The sequence below is a fragment of the Podarcis raffonei genome, chromosome 4 (assembly GCF_027172205.1).
Source record: "Podarcis raffonei isolate rPodRaf1 chromosome 4, rPodRaf1.pri, whole genome shotgun sequence".
NCBI lineage: Eukaryota > Metazoa > Chordata > Lepidosauria > Squamata > Lacertidae > Podarcis > Podarcis raffonei.
In genome coordinates this window covers 35,142,781-35,162,451 of record NC_070605.1, presented here as the reverse complement: position 1 = coordinate 35,162,451, position 19,671 = coordinate 35,142,781, and the positions used below count along the sequence as shown (strand labels likewise).

Below are 19,671 nucleotides of genomic sequence, written 5' to 3'. Positions count from 1 at the left end.
CCTTCAGGAAGCAGCTGCTTCTCTGCTTCTTAGCTTCCATATGTAAACAGACTACCGCATTTCTTGGCTGCAGTCATTTGTGTAACCAATATGCTGTTAAGGGTGGGATCCATCCAGAGGCCCCTATAAGTCAGTGATGTGAAATTAAGGGCACTTCAGTTTCCCATTCCTTACCTGTAGGCAAGTTGACGGATGCATTCTTGGCATGAATCTCACAACATCTATCCTTGAAGGCTAGCGCTCATTAAAGCAAGGCATCAGTTTTACGGATATGTTTCACTCTCTCCCAAGAATGAAATTCAAAGCAATTCCACCCCCACCGTTCAACCCAGACGCTGAAGTCCAGCTCCAAGTCCAGCTTCTGTCCAGCTTCTGGCGGTTCCCTCACTGCGAGAAGTCAGGTTACAGGGAACCAGGCAGAGGGCCTTCTCGGTAGTGGCACCCGCTCTGATGTCAAGGAAATAAAAAACTATCTGACTTTTAGAAGACATCTGAAAGCAGCCCTGTTTAGGGAAGTTTTTAATGTTTGATGTTTTAGCGTGTTTTTAATATTCTCTTTGGAGCCACCCAGAGTAGCTGGGGAAACTCAGCCAGATGGGCGGGGTATAAATAATAATAATAATAATTGATGATGATGCACATCCATACATTAGGTCCTCTCCTTAATTCTATGTCTCAGGACAATGCAGCATTAAGAATGGTTCAAAGCAGTGGCAATCATACTAAAATAGATATAATTAAAATAAGGAACTATTATTGCTTGGTGGAATTCCCCTCTGAACAACATATATTGTTTTATTGTAGAATGACAGTTTGTGGCTGTAGATGCAAAGTTCAGGCCAAATAATTTATGTGCCAAATACACTTAGAGCTCTTAAGCCAGTCATGCCATCAGACTGTCTGCTACTTCAAAAGCTGTACAACTGGAAACACAAGACTCAGCTGTGCTCTTACAACTTGTGAAATTTCCTATGTGAGGTCAGCATCTTGAATTAAAACCTAGGGAATTTTCTGGGAAATGTTCCCCTCACCCCCCGCAGCTTCAATACAGTCATAGATTGCTACAGATTTTTCAAAACTTCATTGTCTCCCTGTGAACATTAAGAACATTTCTCAACAATCTTGGCTGCTTTTCATATATTTAAAGGGTTTTTTGTTTTTGTTTTTAAAAGCTGATTTTCAGCTACCAGATTTTCAGCTCATGCAGAATTAAATTATGGAGGTGAACACAATTCAATAAGCTAGTTGGCTTTATTTTTAAAAACTTATATTTGGTTTACAGTTTTAATGGAAAGATGTGACTGATTTTTAAATTCATGATAAACTCTCTCTCTCTCTGTGTATATATATATATGACTCATGAGTCATGAGATAAAATGTTTTTATTCTGAAATTATCTTTTCTGCATTTCTGAAATTGCACAATTAATGCAAAACCTATATATAAACAGGAATGTGTTCTGACAGCTGGTATCAATTTGGTATTGCATGTATATGTAACCAAATATTACAAGTTTTACTTCATTGATGTATTTTGTATTTGTTTTATAAATGCAATTTTACTGTTCATCTTATGCTTTTCACTACCAGGATAATTTTTCTTAATATTGGCGATATTGTTGTTGTTGTTGTTACTGTTATTGCTGGTGTGTATGTGTGTGTGCTTTGCAAATTAGTAAAGGAATCTTACATAGAAATGCCTTCTCTGGATAACTTTTTATATATCATAATTGACTTTAAATGCTACCTGAATAAATTGTATTATATGATTTTTTTTCTAAGCTGTTCACCAAGAGAAGATAGAAGCTATTAATATACACTTGTTATATCTTTAGATCTTAAGACAAGGATGAACCTTCAGAAGTTGCTGGACTCCATCTCCAGCCCCAACCAATATGGCCAGGCATTAATTGTTAAGGGTAGTAGGAGCTGGAGTCAAAAGCATCTGGAAGACCACAGGTTCCTCATCCCTGTCTGAAGGATTGTTTAAAAACACGTTTAAGATTGATGTTCAAAATCTTCTTGTTTACAACATATTCGGTCATTTCTCTTGAGAGCTAGTGGTAGCAGGTCTTTTTTAGAATGATCTGTCAAGCCCTGCTGCTAACTCTTTATTGCCTGAATGCCTTCCAAACCTGACCGTTCGTTGTGATCCCATCCCATGCAAACATACTTTCTGTCTGTGCAAGTTCAAGTGAGACAAAGAACGTATTGTCCTCTGCCGTGTAAGAGCTGAGACTCTCTGGATAAATATTTGGGAAATCCTTCAATGCTTCACTTGTAGACGTTTGCTAACATCCTCTGCTTTGCCAGACCATTTTATTAATTGTTTATTTGGCCAATGGAATCTGTATTGTTTGTTACTAAGCTACAATGAATATCACTGTCTGCAATACATGTAATTACAAAAAGACCTTTATTGTCCCCCAATCCTGGGGAGGCGTGGCCGGGACCCATTTAAACGGAGGCGCGAGCCACCATGAACGCCTCCCTTGTTCTCTTATAATGGCAATGGCACCTACCTGAGAGGTGCTAGAACTGAGTTCCGGCGAGTTCCGGCTGGAAAAGGCCCCATTCTGGGGGCATGGAATAGAAGGGGCTAAGGCAGCCTGAGGGCTGTGTCATCACAAGCCAGTTTCAGTGCCACTATACAGCAAAATTGTCCTTGACCTGGCCCCAATCACTGAACCAGCTCCAGACTACGTAAAGCAATCTTCCTGCCCCCTGCCACATTTGGTCCTGGCCATGTGCTGCAGCGCTGTTGGTGTGGCAGTGGCCTCACCTCTCCATGCAGCCCTGCTGATTGGCATCTGGGATTTAGAGTGCACTCTCTGTATGGAACCAGCTCAATATGTCTTCTGACATTGCGCTGCACATATCCCTGTTCTTCTTTAAAGTCCCAAAGCCATAGTAACTGAATGTTGACAGCCACTGGGAATTAACTGGAGCATATACTTTATTAACAGCATTACTGAGGCTCTTATAAATACTTTTGTGTTACACACACACACACACACAAACACTTTAAAGGTGATTATTTTCCTTTTAAAATAGCAATAAAAACAGAGGGTTAAAAAACAAAGAATGTCTTCAGATGCTGCTGTGGTACATGCTTACTATTAACTGACATACTTCTTCAGTCAAGTATTTGGGAAGGCAGCCAGAGGCCATTGTTATGAAAGAATAGCTTGTGATACCTCTGCCTGTCTCACAAACTTTGTGAAATCTCTTAAAATCAGTCTAGGTGACTTGCTAGCCTTAGGACCAGTATGTACTTACGACTTATTTACTCACCATGTGCATGTGACTAGCCTACAGCACTGGGTTCAGTCCAGACTGAGTTAGGCCAATCAACTATAATAGTAAAACCTAAACTGCTTTGATGTTTTCTACAATCAGTCAATATATACCTTTTATGAAATAAAAAAAAATAAAAAAGTCTGTGGTTGAAGCCCACCCAAAAATAGTGACAGTCTGGGAGTGCTCCTGGCAGAGTGGACAATAGCAACAGATTGTATTATTAGAAGTTGTCAGAGACTAACAGCACCAAGAAGATATTGCATCCATGCCTATTTGCCAGCCAGTCAAAATGGTGACACTCCGCCAAGACTGTCCTTGCTATTTTGTCCAGCTGTTTTTGTCATCATGAAGAATTAATGCCTTGGGAATGAAAGGAATGAAATACAGTTCATATAATTTTAAAATGGGTCTGAATTACTGCCTCAAGCTATCTGAGAAAATCAGAAAATATATAATTTTATCTGAGTACACGAGAAAATTGTATGAAGTAAAGTTTGCACACTTTCTACCTATCTCCTCCTCCTCTAATGGAAGCATGAGGAGTCAGAATTTTTTTTGATAACTCCAGTTTACTGTTACAGCTGAACTCTGAACTGGAATTAATCTGAACTATGGTTGAGTTAAGATCAAGTAATAATAAAATATATAATAATAATTTATTATTTATACCCTGCCCATCTGGCTGGTTATCCCCAGCCACTCTGGGTGGCTTCCAACTGAATATTAAAAACAATACCGCATCAGACATTAAAAACTTCCCTAAACAGCGCCGCCTTCAGTTGTCTTTTAAAAGTAAAATAGTTGTTTATTGCCTTGACATCTGCTGGGAGGGCATTCCACAGGACAGGCGCCACTACCAAGAAGGCCCTCTGCCTGGTTCCCTGTAACCTCACTTCTCGCAGCGAGGGAACCGCCAGAAGGCCCTCGGCACTGGACCTCTCTGTCTGGGCTGGATGATGGGGGTGGAGACGCTCCTTCAGGTATGCAGGACATGGAATGAGATGAGCCTCACTCTCTGGAATTCTTTGTAGACAACATGTCCCTTTCCCCCATTCTACTGCTATTGGAGCATCAACGGTAGCGCAATAGGGAAGGGACAGCCACAGAGTTGCATGAAGGAGGCCTCTGTGGGTAGACCTGCGTGCTGCAGAGAGGGAGACCTGCCCAACCCTGTGGCTCCTGGGACACCTTTCCATGGACCACAGAATTGCACCTTTAGTCTTTGAGGAGCATTCTGTAGTCACTGGTTTACATTTACTGGTTTTCTTTATTGTACTTTCATGCTGCTTGCATTTTGTACATTACCTTGAATGTTGTTGTTTTTCAAAAATGTAATTAAAACATTTATATATAATAAGCAGTACTATTTTTCTAGAAAAAGAGGGGCCAGAACTCACCACAAATGCCTCCTTTGTTCTCTTATAATGGCAATAGCGCACACCTGAGAGGTGCCGGAATTGAGCTCTGCTGAGTTCCTGCTGGAAATAAAGCCCTGATAATAAGCGATGCTGATAATATTGAATACAAGTATTCTGAAACCTGACCTGGGACCTAGTTTCATTCTGAAATGCTGGGACATTGCCAGGATTTTAGTGGATACTTAACACAATATTTACTGATGTAGCACACTGTACAGTCAGAGCTGTCCTGGGGTTTTTGCTGTTTAATTTGTCCTGGACAAATTGAAATGTTACTGTCCCCACACCAGCCCTGTGCCTTAGCAAGCACCAAGCTGCAAAACAATAAGCGCATTAAATGATCAGGAGTTGACCATAATACTATTTCCCCTTACTATCATTTTTCTTTTCTTTTTTACTTTCTTCCCATTACAACCACATTTGCAGCTGGTGGAGATCAGGAGACTCTCATCACATCCTATGAAATGCATCCAAAATATCATACCAAGCCCATGAGCTTCGAAGCTGTCTCTGTGTATCACCTCCAAAGAGCTCTCCCTTTCCAAGACATTTGCATAGCTGAGTTTTTGAAACCCAAACAGTTTTACCTAGTTTGCCTCTATAGGGGAATGTTGTCTTTCTGCCATGATTCCTGCAATTGAATGGGAAATTCAAGACCCATAGTCTTCATAAATTATTATTATTGTTATTGTTATTGTTATTGTTATTATTATTATTATTCACTATGATAAATAATGCCCTGGAAACTCAGGCTGCATACACATCATACATTAAAGTATGTGGCTTTCCCAGAGAATCATGGGAACTGTAGTTTCCCCTTCACAGAGCTACAATTCCCATCACCCTTAACAAAGGACAGTGCCCAGGATTCTTGGGGGAAAGCCATGTGCAAATGCATCCTCAGTTTCCACAAAAGAAGTCTCTCAGTGAGCTAACTTCAGACTCTTGGATAACTACTGCTTCAAGCATATGAGGTCACATGTGCAGTCTAGTATTTTGCTGGACCAATGTGTTGACTTGTGAATATAGTGATGTCGTAATGTCTCATAAATCCGTCTGTGTCGATCTTCCTCCTCCTAAGACTGGAGAGACAAGAGTGTGTGGGAAAGCTGAGAGTGAAAGGGAAAGGCTGGATTTGAGGAACTGACAACACCTCATCTAGAAGATAGCTCCCCGAATAAGGCTGTAAACACATTACCATCTTAAAACACAGCAAAGTGAGGTTATTTTTCACTGTGCTTCAATTCAAATGTGCATGGTATTTTCCACATCACTATGCTTGGGACGCGGTGGTGCTGTGGTCTAAACCACAGAGCCTAGGGATTACCGATCAGAAGGTCAGTGGTTTGAATCCCTGCGACGGGGTGAGCTCCCATTGCTTGATCCCTGCTCCTGCCAACCTAGCAGTTCGAAAGCACGTCAAAGGGCAAGTAGATAAATAGGTACTGCTCTGGCGGGATGGTAAACGGCATTTCCATGCGCTGCTCTGGTTTGCCAGAAGCGGCTTAGTCATGCTGGCCGCATGACCCGGAAGCTGTACACCGGCTCCTTCGGCCTATAGAGCGAGATGAACGCGCAACCCCAGAGTCGTCCGTGACTGGACCTAACAGTCAGGGGTCCCTTTACCTTTATGCTTGGATGTGTCACCATGCTGCCTGCTGTCTGTCCACAGGGTGGAGACAGAGTTGGGATGTCTTTGCCTGATGTGAATTGCAAGTTGGTTTCCCTTCCCCTCCACCCATCCCCAGTTCCATCCCTCCAGTTGAGCACCCCCAGAAATTGCCTTCGTGCAGCTGTCAGCTTCAGCTATGATCCCATACATCTCCCAGATACAATGGAGTTTACTCACAAGTAAGAGAAGAAAAGTCCAGGGAGCACATCAAAGTTTAAACCCATTCTTAGAATTTCTAGTCCCTCCTTAGCACCTACAAACATCTGAGAGAGAGAGAGTGGGTGGTGAAAGGAAGAATTTTTAAAATCCACAGAAATGCATTAAATGTGGTGCTTGTTTACATGTCACATTTACAGTAGGCTCCTGTTAATGATCAAATAAATAAAAACACACTCTTCCTTGGAGAGGACCATCTTGTCATTAGCAATAGTGTCAGAGGTATAAAGAATTTAGCCCTGATCATCTGTCTTCACCAATTACCCATGACATTTTTATTGCAATGTGATTTATAAAGATGCTAATCGAGTTTTAACTTCTGAAGATCTTGAATGGTTGCTAGTGTAGGCTGCCTATTCCTGAATATGAACCATATTGTACTGAATGAAAAACCACTGTGCTTTGAATAATACACTCACATCCAGCGGGTGCTGGAGTAGACTCATCAGCAACAGCTATGGTGGCAAGAACATCCTGGGATCCTAGAGATGCATGGAGAACCTGCTTATAGCTGTGTATCTTCTGGGAGCTGTGATCACCTGCAGAAGAACAGCCCTCCACTGTACTAGGGGTGGCGGGGGGGCATTACTGAATCCCTTAATGCCAGCATTTGATCCGAGGAAGAAATATCCCCAGGCTAAGAGAGCTTAGGCCATGTGCCTAGTAGAAGTCTAATCGCTTGATGACATAACATGACACAGTGAATGCTTCCACTCAGCTCAGTGGCGCATGCTTGCAAGTCTCAATGCACAGGAAGCCATCATCATCTGCCCTGTTTAGTCCTTCTCCAGTGAACTGAAGGCAAGGTTATTTTCTTCCTCTTAAGCAAACTACTTGCACAGTACTGTATTAGCAGAGATATGGTTAATGTGCTGCTTTGCCATGAACAGAATGTGGCTGGGGGAAGGAAGAGATTTCTGTTTGTGTGCGTTTTGCACTGCAAAAATTGATTCGCTGTATGGAGGAACAGCCTTGGAACTGAAACAGGTGATCCTTCCAATCAAGAAGTGAGAGCAAGTGTTGTGATTCCTGACTTCCCTATTAATAGATTGTAGCTAACGGAGTGCAAACTTTGTCCTAAATTCAGGTGCGTTTGGGGCAAGACGTGATCAGATAGTTTTTTCATCCTGCTGCTTCTATGCCTAGCACCACTCTATGCATGTCTACTCAGAGGCAAACACCACTGAGCTAAACTAGTCATAAATATGGCCTACAGGCATCAGAAAGAGTGGAAGGAATTGCTAGTATCTGTGGTATCTCACAAAGGTGAAGTATAAAAGGTGGGGTGTAAATACACCCCAATAAACAAATAATAAACGAGACTTACTCTCAGTAAGAGAGCATAGGATTACAGCCAAACTGGGCAATCCTACACATGTTGATTCAGAAATGGTCTTGTTCAATTCAATGGGATTTACTCATAGGATTGCACCAATCATTGCCTTGGTATGTTCTGCCAGGGTTTTCAAATTGCATATCTTTTGTGTGTGCTTTGCTAATGTTTTATATGTAATTACTGTATTTTTTGCCCCATAGGGTGCACCGGCCCATAGGGTGCACCTAGTTTTTTGGGGGGGAATAAAGAAAAACATTTTTATTTCCCCCCCCCCCAGGCACGGGGCTGGGGCAGGGGAAGCCCGAGCTTCCCCCGACCCCAGCCCCCAGAACAGGCTGCTATCCGCAAGCCGTGGGAGCCCGGCGGGAAGTCGTGCCAATCTCCCCAGGCTTGCCGATATCTGCCCAAAGCCTGGGGCGCACTGAGCTCAGCGCACCCCAGGCTTTGGGATGCAGGCAGCTCTCCGCAAGCCTTGGGAGACTGGCGCGACTTCGTGCCGGGCTCCCACGGCTTGCGGAGAGCTGCTGCGTGCCCCAGGTTTTGGGATGCAGGCTGCTATCCGCAAGCCTAGGGAGCCCAGCGAGAACTCCCGCGGGCTCCCAAAGCTTGCGGATAGCTTCCTGAAGCCTGCATTCGCCCCATAGGATGCACATACATTTCCCCTTCATTTTTGGAGGGGGAAAAGTGCATCCTATAGGGCGAAAAATACAGTAAGTTATATTTTGGGATTCTGCCTTGCTAAAGGTCTTGTTCTACCCTGATTTTCTGTCCTGCTTCCTGATTTTTCTGATGGCTCAATATATAAGAAAATGCAATGTGACTCATCTGTCAAAAGCTGTTGTAGGCTTTTTCGTAGAATCTGCTTAATGACAACAGGGAAACATTGCCATTATATAAGAAAGACAGCATTTATGCCCAATAGTCTACAGACCTTCAAATTTCAGAAACAAATATTTGAATCTACAAGATGAGAGGAAAGATACATAAACATATTGAAAAGCCCTCTTGTTGTTAAAACTGAAACAATCCTTATAGTGATCTTGGTTAATTGCAAAGTTGTTACCTCTCTTTTTCAGCATTTGTCAGAATAACAGAGATACAGTACATCACTTGATACCGCTTTCATCTTCAACACTGCATCAGAAGGAAACACTCAGTCTAGTACATGTCAGTAATAAATCACAGTTATCGTACCCCACTGTGGACATCACCTTTCATCATGGCTCTGGACTTGTTTGATTTACCTTTCCCCCTAGTTGAAGTTACGCATAGTTTTTAAGTGTGGTTGGAGATTGCAGTTTCCTGTTCTGCCCATCAGATGCATCTATAATGCCAACTGGACCATTGGCCCTCTATGTGTAGCCAGTGGTATAATGAATAAACTGTTCATAGATGGATAAGGTCCAATACATGGTTGATGGCCAGATCATGCTCACCATATATAAGTTGGACGTCAACCATGCAGTGGATTTTATGCATATAAATAAAGTATGGAACACTGTATGGAACTGATTATTTAGTAGAATTCAATGGATTTTATGCATGTCAACACTAAAGAAATGTTAAATCCATGCATAGATGCCTGGCTAAAGCAGACACACTTGGTGAGCATGATAAAAAGATACAGTCCTCTTCTGTTTGAGAGAGTGTGTGAACTAGTCCAGTCTCTTTGGTGGAACAGCAACTCATGCAACTAGGTCTTAAATCAGGATAATTTATCAACCTGCCTGTATCATACTGAGGTCATCTTTGGAAGATGGGCTTCAACCATCTAGAGTTAGGAAGGTGACAACCAGAGAGAGGGCCTTCTGAGTTGTGTGAACCAAATTTATGGAACTCATTCCACAGATAACTTCTTTGCAATGCCATATAAAGACATTTTGATGTTCTTAAGCCTTTTGATACTTCGTTTATTCTAATATGCTATTATTTCTTTATTTATACACAACTTCTGCACTGACTGCTGCAGACCAGTAGGGCTTCAGAAATGGTAGTTTCTCCACCACAAAATCCACCACCACTTCAGGCAAATCTCAAATTTCACTGTAAAATCTTAAATTAAAATTGAACTATTTATGGTTGAAAATTCTAATCTAATATTTGTATGTTTTTTTAAAAAAATCTACAGGATGTTTGTTTGTTTGTTTACAAAGGGGTGATTTATAGTTCAAAATGTAACCTTTCAACTTATTTTTTTCTAGGTGCTGGCGATAAAAATATTTCTTTCCTTTCCAAAGTCTGATGAAAAGCCAAGGCTTCTGAACACCCTCGTGCACTAACTCACAGCTCCATCCTTTCCCCCAAAATCTTAATGTAAGTACCACCATCTTAATGCTGCCAATGTTTTCAGATGTACACAATTTTCATCCATATATTCATTAAACATTTTCCAATCTTCTTTAAACGTATATTCTTCTTGTTCTCTGATTCTGTAAGTTAAGTCTGCAAGCTGAGCATATTCCATCAGTTTAAGTTGCCAGTCTTCTTTAGTTGGGACCTCACTCATTTTCCATTTTGGGGCTAACAAAAAAGGCTATTTATGTATGCCACTACTGTGGCCCATGTTTTGTTAGGGGCACAAAATTTCAACACCCGGTGCTGCCTCAATACAGCTGCGTGCTCCTGTCACTGGGTTCTGTTGAAAGCAGCTTCTCCATGCGAACCAGGAAGTGACCTCTCCAGACAACAGAATGACTCTTCTTTTCTACTCCATCTATTTCACTCCCTCCCACCCCTCCGTGCAGCCCAGAAGCTGGCAACCCACACACTATGCCACTGATCTCCCCCATGTCTCCTATTCTTCCCCCTGCCCCCTCTCTCTTACTTAAAAAAAATCTGAATCATAGCATTAAAGAGTTGCAGGGGCCCTGCAATGCAGGAATCACAGTGAATCACCTGCTTTTCTGCTGCTCTAGCAACAGCAGCTATGGTGATCTCTCTGCCACTGCTGGGTTCTGGAAAGGAGCCAAAGCAGGAATCCTTCAGAACCAGGCATTCTGGGTGAGGTGGCCAGGAGAATGTTTGAGCTGTCACACAGTTTGCTGCTGTAGTAGTGTAGGGATTTTCCAGGCCATCTTGCCCAGAATGGCTGGATCTAGGAAGGACACCCTTCACCCTTTCTCGGAGCCCAGGTGGCAGCTGGTGGCAGGTAGCCCAGGTGCCATTGTGGATGGGGTCAGATGGGACCAGCCTTCACTCTGCCATCTGGGCCTGGCACACATGGTCAGCAGGTTGGACTGGTTCAGAACCCTGGGGCCTTCTGGTTGACTACTGGCTCTAGGCAGAAGGAGAGGACAAGTGAGTGGGCAGCAGAGCCATGGAGAGGAGGAGTGCTGTCGTGAAGACACCTTGCTCAAAGTCCCCACAATACCTAGAGCCGGCACTGCTGGGAATGGTGCGGGATATAGTGTAGGGGGCTGAAAGTAGAAAGAGGAGTTGATGGACATACCTTGCATGAACAAAAGAGCAACACAGGACTCAAGCCAACGTATTCCTTCTTTTGGACATAGGGACTAATACTTGGAGAAGTTATACAAGTCCGCAAGCTAATCGAAGAAACAGAACCTTGAATACTGACTCCAGCGCTGTCCCTTTTAGCAAACTGGTGCCTTCTCCTTCCTGAGTCGGCTGCAGCCGCTGAAAAGAATCGGAATGTAATGAAGGTTTAGACAAACCTTGGCACAAATATTCCACCACAATGAGTGTTTATCTACCGAGATCAGCCAGCTTTACGAAATTGAAAACACACTGTTGATGCGAACTTACCCCCAACGCAAAGCTGCTAACGCTATATGCAAACTTCAGTGGCAGGTCCCATCTCCCAAATTTACAGAGATCTGTAAGCTTTTAGGCTTCACGTCTGTTGCCAAGGACATTTGTATCCAATAGAGATTCTGGGCTCCAACCAAAAGCAACACTATAATTGTCTCCACCAAAAACAGGAGGTCCTCTCTGGGATTTCCTGTCTCTAAATCCCACCCACTCCCTCACAAATGGCCTTCCAATGTTGCGTTTTCTGAAACCCAAAAGGAAAATATGTTCAATTTATGCAGGTGAAAAGAAGATGCTCAGCTTTCATCAGGATTCTCTCTGAAAGCATTAGGCAAAGCAGAAATATACCCGTTGGCGGTTTAAAAAACTTTTTATAGAAAAACACACACACAATCATGTGAAAATAATAGTCAGACTTAAGGATTTAGATTAAAGTAACAAAATATTTTAAGAATGCGCTTGCCTGAGTCTCTTCAGTCTGTCTGGGATTCCTTTGCTGTAATCCAATGTAGGATTGGCCCAATTTAATCATCGCCAAGTGGATATATATAAAGGACTTAAGAAAAATAATGTATGCTTTTTGAACATACAAATGAGAGAAATAGAAATACATCCAAACAGAAAACTCTGTACAGTTCATTCTCTCATTCCAGCCGCAACGCAGAGGGGGGAATATATCAAGGCAACCTCAAAGGGACTCACGAGCTTAGTATCAGTTACGCAATGGTCAAACTGGAATTTTTGATTTTAAATTAAAGGCACAAGCTAGCACAGGTTTGTCACGATTTATGCATTTTGGTCTGCATGCAGAAGGTCACAGGAACTGTCTTACACCAAGTCAGACCACAGGCCCATTTAGCTCAGTGTTATCCAAACTATCTGACAGACACTGCTAAACCTGAAGACATCCCAAGCCAAAGCACAGGCAATCAATCAAAATGTTTATTCGGCTTTGCGCCCATCATGAAACACAACACAACAAAACAAATCAAATAAAACAGCGGACTCGTACAAACCACAAGTGGTATAACACAGTTCACAACTCACAAGGACAGATATTATCCGTTCATAAAAAGTTTGAGATTAAGATTAAAAATTTTAGGCACTACACTAAAATCAATATCTGATGTCATTATAGAAAATTCTTATAACTATCAATAATCAGCTAACATTCCATTCCGTCTCTTGTACGAGAGGACGGCTGTTAGGAATTTAGCAACCTGTAGGGTAATATAAGGATCCACATCTTGAAGAACCCAGGCAAGCTGTAGGTCTACTGGTTTGTCAGCCATAGGCTGGATTATGGAGTTTAGTATACTAACACGGGCTGAACTGTACAAAGGGCAGATAAACATAACATGATGTAGAGATTCAGATGTTTTCATTTCACAAGCACACATAGAAGGGACTTGGCCCTTAGTGAATCAGCACGTTTGTTGGAAAGACATTGAATCTAGCTCTAATGAAGGCATATCGGTGAGACGCGGCCATAAGCGAAGTTAAGTAGGACGGAGCGCGGTAGATAGGGGTTATGCCGAAATTTAACGGCGAGCAGGCTCCACCACCAGCTACGAAATTTTGGTATAGCTCCACATCATCCAGCCTTTGATTTATACACCTTTTTGCCACATTTAGATCCAGTTTGAGCAATTCAGTGGGCGAGATCTCATAGGACCACAGGCAATTTTGGGTAGTGGTTGGAGTGTTGGATTAGGACCTGAGAGACCAGATTCAAATCCCAACTCAGCCATGAAGCCCCTGGTGTGATGACCTGTCTCTTAGCCTAGCCCACCTCATGGGTTTGTTTCAAGAATTAAATTGGGAGGGGGCAGAACTATGTACACTGTCTTGACCTCCTTGGAATATAAAAGGTGGAATTTAAATGTAATAATGAAATAAATAATAAAATATGTAGAAGAAAATGAGGAACTGGAGGTGGGCACCTCATAATAAGCTTTGGGTCACCACAAATAGTTTGTCCACACCTCCAGGGAAGTGTCTTCTATGTGATGGTGTTAAAGCTTATCTGCCTTAATGCTTTATTTGAGCACAAGACCAGGGCTTTTTTTCAGCCAGAACTTACCGGAATTCAGTTTTGGCACCTCTCAGGTGGGCCCCAAGGGAGAACAAAGGAAGTGTTCATGGTGAGTTCCGGCACCTCTTTTTCTAGCAAAATAGAACCGTGCAAGACATTGTTAAGCTCAGAAACCATGGGAAATAGGTGAGAGCACTTTCACTTGATAATTTCTCCTGTTTGAAATTGGTAGGGCGCCAGCGCTTAACTTTGGCCGGATCACACCCCCTATGAGTTGGAAAATGTTAAGATTAATTGGACTACATCTTTTATTTTATTTTATAGCAATTATTAAATATTTGTGTAAATTTGTACTTTGGTATACATTGTGTCCAACAGTCATTCCAGTTAGATCCATGACATATTTACCTAAACCAAAAGGGATGCACAACATTTGCATGCAATATCATTTGTTATGAATTCATATAACTATCCAATGGGTTTGTGGGGGGTGGAGGTGTGTGAGTTAATGAATTCTTCCTTCATTTTTTCTGGGATAAATCATACCTAGAATCATGTTCCATACATTATAATGTTCCTAAAAGCAAGCTCTACATGTTAGTATACCTAAAATAATTCTGTAATAAAATATCAGTGCTCAAGTTTTCTTTTTTTTTAATTCAACTTATTTTGGGCACAGTACATCTTGAATTGCAGATTCAAAGCATTATATATAAATTTAATTTTAAGCTTGCGGTGTGCCCTTTCAGATGGTGGGAGACGCCAAAAAAAGGGGCATGCGGACTTTTACCAGAGCGTGGGAGTCTGGGAGACTTTTTGTATGCAATAAAAGCTCATCTTTCAGAGCATGCCGGTGTATGATATGCTTCTGTTGCAATAAATTTGAGGTTCAACCATAGACTGACTGGACTAATCTGGAGAAATTATCAGTGAACCATGTTCACTGGGTGATATTGCCAGGGTCTTTGTCCTAGTGGCTGCCACTGCATTCAGTTATGAATGAAGCTGCATTGGGATTTCTTTTCCGGGGGGGGGGGGGGTCATGTAAAGGCACTGAATCTGGCAAGTTTGTAGTAAACTTTGAGCCTGAACAAAATTTAAGGTTTAGGTAATGAGGGATGTCACGGGAAACTTAACTGTTAAACTGCTATTCCAACTGTAGGTGGCGCTGTGTCCGAACGGGGGCAGTTAGCTATGCTGCTGCTCTAGGCTGTCCTTAGCAATAAAATTGTTCTGTTGGGCATCTGTTTGAGTCCAGGGGCACCAGATAGGGGGGCCGAGGGGCCTTGGCCCTTCACAATTTTTTTTCAAGCAACGGACCAGGCTCCCTCAATATCCCACAGCAACGTATGGATGCGGTGGGTGCATGCTGCTTGATGTGCTCACATTACTCATGCACGCTGTGTGGTGTGCTTGCGTCATGTGTGCAAGCCATGTGGCGTGTGCACAACACGTTAGCATGGCGTGCTCATGCGGCAGGAGCACGGCATGTGGCGCTAGTCAACGTGCCTGTTTGGGCCTGTTCCCTTCTCTGAAATGACCTGACATTGAAATTATAAATTGCCATATACATCACATCCTGTGGGATTTCCACCCCGACTGAATAAAGGCACCATGGATTGAGAATGCCACATCCACAAGTCAAACTGGGAAGGCAATCACAGTTCCTCAAAAATTCATCCTCGGAAAGAAAATTTGGAACCTTCTGAAATACAGGTATTTGGATTCAAATTGTTGGTGAACTTGATATTTGTCTCACATGTCATTTCAGGTTTAGTTCCTATTTTATAAGCCTAGGGGTTTTGTGAGGGTGAGACAGGTCACAAGGAAAGCAGCATTTGGACCAAGCCTTGTAGTCTGTTGCAATGTGAAGCGAGTAGCCTTTGGCTGAAAAGAAGCTGTGAACTTACAGCGGCTGTCTAGACGGGTGATGGTAGCAAGTTCTGCCACCTCTCTTCCATGTGAATAGCATCCCTCTTCTTGGGCCTTCCATATTTTGGGAAGGAGCCACAGACTTAGAAGCGACGGTTTCAAGAACAGGGTTCAGCATTTACTTAGACAAATGCTCCCATTCCTCACTTTGTTTGGCGAACTGTCACTAAGTAAGTAATGGCAGAGGAAAGGAAAGGGTCTGGCTTAGGGCCTGAGTAATGATGCCTAAGTATGCATTACGCTTAGTGAACAAAGTTCACAGTTTGCAGCTAAAGGTCACCAGGAATTCATGCATTCTTGACACTCTCACTCAGTCCAAAGGAATGTATCAGACTTTGGTGCTTGGTATTTCAAGGTCGTTCCTTTTCCAAAGTTATATGAAAGCACAAACCAAGGGGGGATGAGAAAAGGTGGATGTGTCAGGGATTCTTTTTTCACCATGGTCTTCATTATTGCTATCTGTCAAACAGATGAAGTGTTAACAAGAGAGAGGTCGAAATATCTATTGTGATTTTTCATTTATACGTCACATTTATTGGGTAGGATGCTCTGTAGTCGTCCTAAAAAGACATGGGGCCAGCATCTCTTAAGAGATCTCTTCTTCAAAAAGTGTTGCAGACATCACAGGATTCATGGTTGATCTATGTAGGGGGTGCTGGAACTTGCAAAAGACGACTCCATGCAAACCCAGTAACCCTGAGTGTGCCCTGGATTATGTTCCCGCAAAGGCCACTTTGAACTGTCTCTGTGTGGGACGGCTGCTCAACTGAAATTCTTGTAAGAAGCACATGTTTTACAGATATTCAGATCATAAAAATGTCTCAGATATTTCTCACACACTGTATTGTGGTACGATGAGCTGTAAGCTTGAAGTGTGCTTGGAGCAATGAAGCATTATCCAAGCTGATGCTTGTGCCAAAAAGATGAGTTCATGGTGGCTTAAATGAATAGCCCTCAATTATTTTTTTAAAAAGAAAATGGTTCTGCAAATAGGCCATTTGGGGTGTTTCCCACCTTGTAAAATGCCTTTAAAAATGGAATTACATTAAGAACATAAAAGAGTCCTGCTGAATCAGAGCAAAGGTTCGTATAGTCCAGCATTTTGCTCTTAGAGTGACCAAGCAGATGCCTATGGGAAGCCTGCAAGCCGGACATGAGTATAGAAACACCCTCTCCACTTTTGACTCCCAGACGCTGGTAGGAAATAATGCTTATTTTGTGTATGTTGGTCCCATGCGATGATTGCACACCTGGAGTTTATGGCTCTGTGTATAATTTCTGAGAAGCTGTACTCGATCACAGCTTCTCAACAGGTTTGGCTGCATGTGCACAGAATGGGTGAGAAAACCCAGGAAATATTCTTACAGAAATTAAATGCAGCTGTACTGAACCACAAGGGAAAATAAAATGCAGGCTGATGAAAGTTTCTGGGAGACTCAAAAGTTTGCGGACTATTTTGTGGCATTTAGGTTGGCCTAATACAGGTATTGCACTAGTGTGGATTCAGCAAATGTCTGTGATAATTATTCCGCACAATTCTCTATGTGCACAATTCAAGTTATGCCTTTGGTGTAGGGATTTTGTGATGTGTAAGGTAGCCTAAATAGTTCTTTTATTGGCTTGCTCTGCATAACGCACCTGTCATGGCACTGAGGGATTTATGAGTTTCCAGCTCATCCTCTTCAAAGCATGACTCTGTTGAAACTGAGTGGATCAGTGGTGCCACCTAGTGATCAGTATAAAATCAGAATTTTCCCAAGTAGAAAAGCACAAGCTTTCTCTCCCTCCCCCTCCTCCCTCCTGCACTCTTGTATTTGCCAGTAGCATTCTATAATAGCAGCCAGGGTTTAAACAAATGCTCTTATTTCACCAGCTACATTCAGCTATTGCCATGTTTTTGGTTAAATTTATAGAATTTAGGATGTTTGTAATTGGGACGTCTGGTTCCCTCCCCCTCACTGGCATACATTCTGAAATTGCATTCTTTTCTTTATGCGTGCAAGTAGCTGTATTTAGAAAGATTTCTGTTTCTCTTCTGGCACAAGAGGTCAGAAGAGATGGATGACTTGTAGGCTACAAGATCATATTATGCATACCTGAGCACTGGTTTAAATATTAAGGTAACCAGCTTCTGCCAATGAGCAGCACTCAGCACCGTTTCTGGACAGTGTTGAGATATTATGGTGGAGTCATGGGAGCACAAAGAACTCCCTTTGACCAAGTCAGACCATTGACACACCTAGCTCAGTATTGTCTACATTGTGAAAGGCCTGGCAAATTTTGCATGCGTTTTACCATTGAGCTACAGCTCCACACACCCCAGGTTTCCCTCAAGCCAGACCCTTGACTTTTTTATTTTCCCAACCTGTGTGGCTAGACTTTAAAACTTTTAGCCTCCTGGCCCAAAAAACAGCCTGAAGCGCAATATATTTTGCAAGAGATTTTATTCTCTTCAGCTTTTGTATTGCTGAATAAAACTTATAAACTTGCAGACTGACTAGAGTTTCTCCCCATGCTTGGTTTGTGGTTTCGTTTGAACGTTCTGGGGTTTCTGTTGGTCTTATTTATCTGAAAGTTTCTTAACAACAGTAAAAACAAGATCAGAGAAAGGAAAGGAAAGATCATGGGCGGCGTGAGTTCACTAAAAGTTGGTTCAAGTCAGGCTAATCTACTGCCCTGCTTTTTTCAACAAAGGAAAACAACAGATCCATTCTATTTAGATTTTAAGAACAGAGGAGCAGCCCTGCTGGATCAGACCAAAGGCCCATCCTGTTCTCACAGTGGCCAACCAGGTGCAAAGGAAACCCGCAAGACCTGAGCTCTCTCCCCACCACAACGCTCTTCCCGCTTGTGATTCCTAGCAAGGTAAAAAAAAAAAGCCATTGATAGTCTAACCCTCTTTTAATAAGAGAAAATAAATAGAAAGAAGTTTAGGTAAATATTTGATAACATTACTGCACAAGAAACTATGATACAAACTGGAAATTGTGGCTTTCAGCAATATATAAGCCTGGACCAGACTGGTGTTACGTTGGGGCCACTGTGAGGAATGGCAGATAGATCCAACTGCTTAGAAAATCAAGCCACAAAAATGAGCCTTGCCAGGGTGTGGGTTACAGATGTTAACGTTGAGCCTATGGTGAGTAATATGAATAGTTCAGGATAGAGTTGGTCATTACCCCTTTACTGACTATATTAACCCACATAATCAGCATAGGGAATGGCTGTGTCTCAGTAATAGAGCATAAGGTAAAGGACCCCTGGACAGTTAAGTCCAGTCAAAGGCGACTATGGGGTGTGGCACTCATCTCGCTTTCAGGCCGAGGGAGCTGGCGTTTGTCCACAGACAGCTTTCCGGGTCATGTGGTCAGTATGACTAAACCCCTTCTGGCTCAATAGAACACTGTGATGGAAACCAGAGCGCACGGAAACACTGTTTACCTTCCCGCTACAGCAGTACCTATTTATCTACTTGCACCGGTGTGCTTTCGAACTGCTAGGTTGGCAGGAGCTGGGACAGAGCAACGGGAGCTTACTCTGTCATAGGCTGCACTGCAGGGTTCAATCCGTGGTGTTTCCAGGTAAGGTTGGGAAAAACCCCTGCGTAAAAGTCTTGGCCGCTGCTGCCAGTCTGTGTCAACAATACTGAGCTGGAAGGGCCAATGGTGTGACTTGGCATTAACGTCCTATGTTCTTAGGATTCAGATGTGCATTTAGCTTTGTGCCCTAGAGACACTTGATGCAGGAATTCATCAGTTCTCTCTTACGCTACAAACTCTATGAATTAGCCTTTCGTGGTAACATTTCATGGTAAGTGGCAGCTGGACACCAGCTTATCAGTCCTTGATCTCTAGAGTAACAGTTTTTCCACTACGGACAGTCAGGCCCCCAGAGTGCTTTCTGTCTGGAGCCAGAGACATCAAAGTAAATCCGTTATTTTTATTTGCCATTACTAAAACATTCGCAGAACATGCTGGAAGAATTGTCTCCCT

General features: G+C 42.6%; 1 protein-coding gene across 3 annotated transcripts in view; it reads left to right on the top strand.

Annotated features, from left to right (window-relative positions):
• Nucleotides 1-19,671, top strand: part of COL8A1 (collagen type VIII alpha 1 chain) — a 91,733-nt gene that overhangs the window by 57,593 nt on the left and 14,469 nt on the right. For all 3 annotated transcript variants that reach the window (XM_053386169.1, XM_053386167.1, XM_053386168.1), the window contains one exon: nt 10,143-10,254. The gene's annotated coding sequence lies outside the window, so the exon portion shown is untranslated. The remainder of the gene's footprint in view (nt 1-10,142; nt 10,255-19,671) is intronic.